The sequence below is a fragment of the Oncorhynchus gorbuscha genome, linkage group LG04, assembly GCF_021184085.1.
Source record: "Oncorhynchus gorbuscha isolate QuinsamMale2020 ecotype Even-year linkage group LG04, OgorEven_v1.0, whole genome shotgun sequence".
Classification (NCBI taxonomy): domain Eukaryota; kingdom Metazoa; phylum Chordata; class Actinopteri; order Salmoniformes; family Salmonidae; genus Oncorhynchus; species Oncorhynchus gorbuscha.
Window position 1 is genome coordinate 57,719,941 of NC_060176.1, and position 7,500 is coordinate 57,727,440.

The following is a 7,500-nucleotide window of genomic DNA, read 5'->3' on the forward strand; positions in this document are numbered from 1 at the left end:
CAGACAAGTGCATCTTATAAAAATGTTCAGACAGCCACATTTTGCATTCTGCAGCATGTTTCAATATCATTAGCTGTTCAAAAAGCTGTCTCCTATCCATCGCCATTGTATGGGAGCGAGAGCATGTCTCAAGAATGCCCTCTCCTCTGGCTGATCAATGGAGCTGTGGCCTCATTTTGTTGATTGGACATGTTGGTTGAAGAATACAGAGGCAGATCCAGCCATGGATACGAGTGACCAATAAAGTGCAGAGGCGTCATGCCCACAGGGGCACGTGCCCCCTCAGATTTGTCCTGTATGAAAATGATTGTTTTGTTAAACATTGTGGTTTTTGTTTCTTTGTAATACTACTAGCCACCCAGCAATTGTATGAAGTTGGCTTTATCTAGCCCAGATTGAGAACCTATCACCCAACCTCAATTAGCTACCAAGAAGGTATTACAGGCTATGAATCAAGTTAGAGTTGTCTATCTTAGTTGGCATGCCTGCTGGCAAGGTTGGTAGAAAATCAAGTGATAACTAAATGTACTGAATAAGACTCACATTCCTTTCAATCTTTTACTCAGATTTTATCAGCAATGCAGAGTATATTTTGTTTCTTAAAAAAAAAGAAACGCCAGTCAGGAGAATAGAGACAGATCAAGTGGGAGGCTTAGATATGCAAAACGTCAGTACAGAGACAAAGTGGTGTCGCAATTCAACGGCTCAGACAAGACGTATGTGGCAGGGAATCCAGACAATCACGGATTACAAAGGGAAAACCACCCGCGTAGGGGACACCAACGTCTTGCCCCCAGACAAGCTAAACATCTTTTTTTGCCCGCTTTGAGGATAGCACCGCCCCCAAGGACTGTGGGCTCTCGTTCTCAGTAGCTGACGTGAGTAAGACATTTAAGATTGTTAACCCTCGCAAGGCTGCCGGCTGAGACGACATCCCAAGCCGCGTTCTCAGAGCTTGCGCGGACCAGCTGGCTGGTTTGTTTATGGACATATTCAATCTCTGCCTATGCCAGTCTTCTGTCCCCACTTGCTTCAAGATGTCCACCATTGTTTCTGTACCCAAGAAAGCAAAGGTAACTGAACTAAATGACTATCGCCCTGTGGCACTCACTTCTGTCATCATGAAGTGCTTTGAGAGACCAGTCAAGGATCACTCAACACACGTGCTTGGTTTGTAAATGATGTCTGAGTGTTGGAGTGTGCCCCTGGCTATCCGTAAATTAAAATATAACAACAATAAAATGTTGCAGTCTAGTTTGCTTAATATAAGGAATTTGAAATTATTGATACTTTTACTGTTGATAAGTATATTTTAGCAATTACATTTACTTTTGATACTTAAGTATATTTAAAGCCAAATACTTTTTGACTTTTGCTCAAGTAGTATTATTTACATACACCAAATACATTTAAACTAAATTTTTCACAATTCCTGACATTGAATCCTGGTACAAATTCCCTGTCACGTTCGTTATAATGATTGTACCAATGATTGGCATGTGTAGAATTCCAAATGTTTGTAACGGATTTCCGCCTCTTCGTCTGAGGAGGAGTAAGGATCGGACCAAAGCGCAGCGTGGTTAGTGTTCATTTTATTTAATAATAATCCAAACTGAACACTGAATAACAAAAACAACTGAAACAGTTCTGTCCGGTGCAGACACACAAAGACTGAAAATAAACACCCACAAAACCCAGGTGGAAAAAGGCTACCTAAGTATGATTCTCAATCAGAGACAACTAACGACACCTGCCTCTGATTGAAAACCATACTAGGCCGAACACAAAAACCAACATAGAAAAACAAACATAGACTGCCCACCCCAACTCACGCCCTGACCATTCAAAAACAAAGACAAAACAAAGGAACTAAGGTCAAAACATGACAATGTTTAATAAATAATAAACTCCCCAAACAAAACAGAAGGAAAACAAAACGTGCCGCTAACAATAGTTCTGACAGGGGTGTCCATCCATAGTCAAGAGCCCACCAAGCACAATGGGTAAATGGCTGCCTAAATATGATCCCCAATCAGAGACAACGATAAACAGCTGCTTTGAGAACCATACCAGGCCAACATAAATCATTAAACACCTAGATGACCCACCCTAGTCACTGTCACGCCTCAACCAACATAGAGAATAAGCAGCTCTCTATGGTCAGGGCATGACAGTCAGTTAGGATCACCACTTTATTTTAAGAATGTGAAATGTCAGAATAATAGTAGAGAGGATGATGTATTTCAGCTTTTATTTCTTTCATCACATTCCCAATGGGTCAGAAGTTTATATACACTCAAGTAGTATTTCGTAGCACTGCCTTTAAATTGTTTAACTTGGGTCAAACATTTCAGGTAGCCTTCCACAAGCTCCCCACAATAAGTTGGGTGAATTTTGGCCCATTCCTCTTGACAGAGCTAGTGTAACTGAGTCAGGTTTGATGACCTCCTTGCCCGCACACGCTTTTTCAGTTCTGCACACACATTTTCTATAGGATTGAAGTCAGGGCTTTGTGATGGCCAATCCAATACCTTGACTTTGTTGTCCTTATGCCATTTTGCCACAACTTTGGAAGTATGCTTGGGGTCATTGTCCAATTGCAACCAAGCATTAACTTCCTGACTGATGTCTTGAGCTACGACAGTCCCTCCTGCAGCAAAGAACCCACATTTCTCTAAAAAGTATGATCTTTATCCCCATGTGCAGTTACAAACCGTAGCCTGGCTTTTCTATGGCGGTTTGGGAGCAGTGGCTTCTTCCTTGCTGAGCGGCCTTTCAGGTTATGTCAAAATAGCACTCGTTTTACTGTGGATATAGGTACTTTTGTACCTGTTTCCTCCAGCATCTTCACAAGATCCTTTGCTGTTGTTCTGGGATTCATTTGCACCTTTCGCACCAAAGTACGTTAATCTCTAGGAGACAGAACGCGTCTCCTTGCTGAGTGGTATGACGGCTACGTGGTCCCACGGTGTTTATACTTGCGTACTATCGTTTGTACAGATTAACGTGGTACCTTCAGGCGTTTGGAAATTGCTCCCAAGGATAAACCAGACTTGTGGAGGTCTACAATTTTTTTTCTTCTGAGGAGCTGGCTGATTGACTCAAATGATGTCAATTAGCCTATCAGAAGCTTCTAAAGCCATGACATAATTTCCTGGGATTTTCCAAGCTGTTTAAAGGCACAGTCAATTTAGTTTATGTAAACTTCTGACCCACTGGAATTGTGATACAGTGAATTATAAGTTAAATAATCTGTCTGTAATCTTTGGAAAAATGACTTGTGTCAAGTAGATGTCCTAACCGACTTGCCAAATCTGTTATCAAGATATTTGTGGAGTGGTTGAAAAATGAGTTTTAATGACTCCAACCTAAGTGTATTTAAATTTCTGTCTTCAACTGTATATACACTACCGTTTGAAAGTTTGGGATGATTTATTAATAATGTCCTTGTTTTTGAAAGAAAATCAAAAAGCATTGTCCATTAAAATAACATCAAATTGATCAGAAATACAGTGTAGACATTGTTATTAATGTTGTAAATTACTATTGTAGCTGGAAACTGCAGATTTTTAATGGAATATCTACAGTTGAAGTCGTAAGATTGCATACACTTAGGTTGGAGTCATTAAAACTTGTTTTTCAACCACACACAAATTTGACGAACTGACTTGTTGGAAAGGTGGCATCCTATGGCAGTGCCACACTGAAAGTCACTGAGCTCTTCAGTAAGGCCATTCTTCTGCCAATGTTTGTCTATGGAGATTGCATGGCTGTGTGCTTGATGATACACTTGTCAGCAGCGGGTATGGCTGAAATAGCCGAATCCACTCATTTGAAGGGGTGTCCACATACAGTACCAGTCAAAAGTTTGGACACACCTACTCATTTAAGGGTTTTTCTTTATTTTGACTATTTTCTACATTGTAGAATAATAGCAAAAACATCAACACTATGAAATAACACATATGGAATCATGTCGTAACTTAAAAAGTGTTGAACAAATCAAAATATATTTTATATTTGAGATTCTTCAAAGTAGCCACCCTTTTCCTTGATGACAGCTTGGCATATTCTTGGGATTCTCTCAAACAGCTTCATGAGGTGGAATGCATTTCAATTAAGATTTGTGGTATTTCTTTCCTTCTTAATGCATTTGAGCTGTGTTGTGACAAGTTAGCGCTGGTATACAGAAGAAAACCCTATTTGGTAAAATACCAAATCCACAAGAAGAAGATAATTGCTTGGGCCAAGAAACACGGGCAATGGACAATTAGACCATTTGAAATCTGTCCTTTGGTCTGATGTGTGCAAATTTGAGATTTTTGGTTCCAACCACCATGTCTTTGTGAGACACAGAGTAGGTAAACGGATGATCTCCAAATGTGTGGTTCCCATGGTGAAGCATGGAGGAGGGGGTGTGACGGTGTGGGGGTGCTTTGCTGGTTACACTGTCTAAGATTTATTTAGAATTCAAGGCACACTTAGCCAGCATGGCTACCACAGCATTCTGCAGCGACATGCCTTCCCAACTGGTTTGCGCTTGGTGGAACTATAATTTGTTCTGTTGAAAATTATATTTTCAACAGGACAATGACCCAACACACCTCCAGGCTGTGTAAGGGCTATTTGACCAAGAAGGAGAGTGATGGAGTGCTGCATCAGATGACCTGGCCACCCTAATTACCCAACATCAACCCACTTGAGATGGTTTGGGATGAGTTGGACCGCAGAGTGAAGGAAAAGCAGCCAAAAAGTGCTCAGCATATGTGGGAACTCCTTCAAAAAGCATTCCTCGTGAAGCTGGCTGAGAGAATGCCAAGAGTGTGGAAAGCTGTCATCACGTCAAAGGGTGGCTACTTTGAAGAATATAAAATATGAAATATATTTGATTTGTTTAACACTTTTTTGGTGAATACATGATTCCATATATGTTATTTCATAGTTTTGATGTCTTCACTATTATTCTGCATTGTAGAAATAGTAAAAATAAAGAAAAACCCTTGAGTGAATAGGTGTCCAAACCTTTGACTGGTACTGTACATGTGCATATATTTCAATATCAGTGACAACCTTTTATAAACACATTATCTTTGAAATGCTTTAATCCTTGACTTCATCAATCTCTATCCCATGTCTGTCTAAATCAATGTAGGATAATCAATACATCACATTGTGACAACTGTAAGCCATGTTGATTACGATCTGGATTCTAAATAGTGTACTGTCCATGTTTAATAACTCCTCACACTGCACCCTATTGTATGGCATCAATTTACTTGCTTTTGGTTTTACTCGCTCTTGTCTTTTATAATTACCAGAATGCACTGATAAATAATGGCAGTCTATGCAAAATATGTAGCATTTAGAATGTTTTTACTAAGCTTACCCACTGGTCACAGACGCCAACTCAACGTCTATTCCACGTTGGTTCAGCGTCATTTCATTGAAATGATGTGGAAACCTTGTTGATTCAATCCGTGTGCCCAGTGGGAAGGGATAAAAACAAAAAAAACAAAGCTAAAACATAAAACTATTCCATCACAATAACAATAGCCTTAATCTTTCTTCTAACCTTTCTTTTACATTTGTAGTCTCTCGTCCTGATTTTAGTTATCTTTTGAATGAAAAACAGATGCAGAATTTGCACCTGCTGCAAACGCTTAGCAAATATGTCCCTTTATCTCAATTTATCTGTGTAGACTAAGAACAGAAGAGAAAATTGGATTTGATTGTTGACTTTAATGACGTCAAAAATCTTAAGACATGCTGGGCTAGATCCTTTTATATAATTCACCTTGACTTTGATGTATGGCGGAAATGCAACAATCCTTCTGGTTGTCTCTCCTTCTGTTTCAAAACAAACTTTCACAATGTCTCAGATAAAATGACCACTGTCTCACTGTTCAATGGCAATTGGTACATGGACGTCATCTATGGAATATGGTCTTGATAAAATGGCTGACATTGACAACAGGGTAGAATACTAAAAGTGGAGGGAAACGGCCCTAGTGGATTTATATTGGGTTATGATAAGCAGCTTTGACTGAGAAGATGACATTAGAAGTTAATCTGATTGCAGCTCTTAGACTATATGTCCATCAGTGTCAAGGTTTATGTATTCCAACCAAACCCCCTCTCTTGCACTTTGCACGCACCCTATCCATTAGACCTGCCATGCAGAATAGGTGAGCAGGGGCAGACTAGCCATGTGGCATTTCAGGCAAGTGCCAGATGGGCTGGTCCATTTTTAGGCAAGTGGGCATCTCTAACTTGTCTCTTTTTTTGCGCAATGTGATCATTTTTTGGCTAATTATGGGTACCTCAAGGAAAAAATGGACCAATGTGTTAGAAATGTCAGGGCCAATTTCTGGTCCCAGAGCTGATACAATGGGTGGGAAAAACGCAGATGTGTAGTGATGGGTCTAAAGTATTACTTGGTCCGCTACTGTCCTCCCTCGATATCTCCTCTGTCACATTATTAACCACAGCGTGACCTTTCCTCTGTGCCCCACTGAGTCCTGCTCCACACTGGCTGAGCAGCTGCCGAAGCAGCCTGGTGGACTCCTGTGTGCAGTCAGCTGCCATCCACATTCACACCTCCAACCAGCTCCTGCCTGTGCTGTGCTGCTGGAGCTAACACTGGGATGGTGCAGCCATATTACTCACAGTGTGGTTATAACACACAATAGCACTTGGCTTGTGTCCTACAGATGTAGAATATTAATTTGATCACCCTGTCGCAGGAGAACTGTCCAGCAAACAGGAAATGTAAAACATGTAGTGTATTTGAGGTTTAAAAAAGCTTCTAAAGTTTGCAATTTCCACTTTGAAATTTCAGACTTGATTTGCATTTACGAAAAATATGTCAACCCCTACAAACATGTCCATTAATTATAATCCACATAATAATTCACATTTCCTGTTGGTGCAGGATTATTTTCCTGCTGTAGGAAACTGGCTCAAATTAAAATGCTACATCTGTAGCAGGATGAGAGTGCTCATTTGCTTTACGGGCAATATAGGGTGCTAAGATTAATATATATTGGGTAGTGTTCTAGCAGGATAAGAGAGTGCTAATTTGCTTTGGGGGCAGTATAGGGTGCTATGACTGTGTCTGATTCTCAACCACTGAAGTGTGTGGAACAAAAACAGCCCATGACAAAGTTATGACATTTGCTAGTTCATTTCTCCAGAATGATCAACAATGACAGTTGCATCATCGTCACCCATGAAAGCTCAGTTGTCCTCAGCCTAGTGCCTTGTAGGCAACATCTGGATGTTAGAAATTAGGTGAATACCAGACTCAGGTGCACAGGTCTCCTGAAATGTCTCAATAAATTACCACAAACCCAAACTGCAAACACATTGTACTAAAATCAAGAAAACAGGGATCGTTTGAGTCTAGCAAGCTGCACAAACAGTCAAGATAAGTCATGGATGGTTAAAGGCAAGCATTACATTAAGCCGGAAACATTGTGTCCGCATAACGGCAGTCGTGAC

At 40.4% G+C, this 7,500-nt stretch overlaps 1 protein-coding gene across 1 annotated transcript in view; it reads right to left on the minus strand.

Moving 5' to 3' along the window:
- The window catches only part of LOC124033331 (alpha-1A adrenergic receptor-like), a 21,169-nt gene that overhangs the window by 12,278 nt on the left and 1,391 nt on the right, over positions 1 to 7,500 (minus strand). The window lies entirely within an intron of this gene.